We start from the raw sequence: 616 nt of genomic DNA, 5'->3' as shown, positions 1-616 counted from the left end.
TGTGGTGCAGGGGGATACGTGCCATCCGACTCCCCCCGCCGGCTCCCGGCTTGGTGCCCAGGCGTGCACCCATGGGAAAGCAGGCGGCAGGAATCGGCAGATCCCCCTGCCTCTGTTTTGGCAGAATTGTTTAGGAATGGTTATTATTGTGTTTGTTTTTTTAATCACATAGCAAAATGGTAATAATTCTTTCTATAAATATCTACGTGTGTACATATATATATATATTTCCTTTTGAGAGCAGGGTAGTGCTATTTTTAAACACTTCTTTTATATCTGGAAATTTCTATCCTGACAATAAACACCCTGAAGATTTGTAGGACATGTCCATCTCCTTTCAGCTAGGCTTCAGGGTCACGGAGGCATCTCTGCGGCACAACAGGGGCCTCTGGCTTTTGCAAAGGCCCCCTGTCCTCAGGGGCAAAAAATCGTTCAACAAAATCCTTGTTCCATGGGCAGCCCAGGATGCTGCCGAGCAGCCTTGGCTGGAGGGAGCCAGCATGGCACGGGCGCTGTGTCACTGTCCCCTGTGCTTGCTGGAGCTGGGCTGACTGGGGGACGGAGCGGGGAGACCAGGGCTGGCAGGACGGTCTGGCCTCGGGGAGGGAAAATCACC

The sequence above is a fragment of the Egretta garzetta genome, unplaced genomic scaffold (genome assembly GCF_000687185.1).
Source record: "Egretta garzetta isolate BGI_Z169 unplaced genomic scaffold, ASM68718v1 scaffold214, whole genome shotgun sequence".
NCBI lineage: Eukaryota > Metazoa > Chordata > Aves > Pelecaniformes > Ardeidae > Egretta > Egretta garzetta.
The sequence above is the reverse complement of the archived record's forward strand: the minus strand, read 5'-3'. Positions refer to the sequence as shown.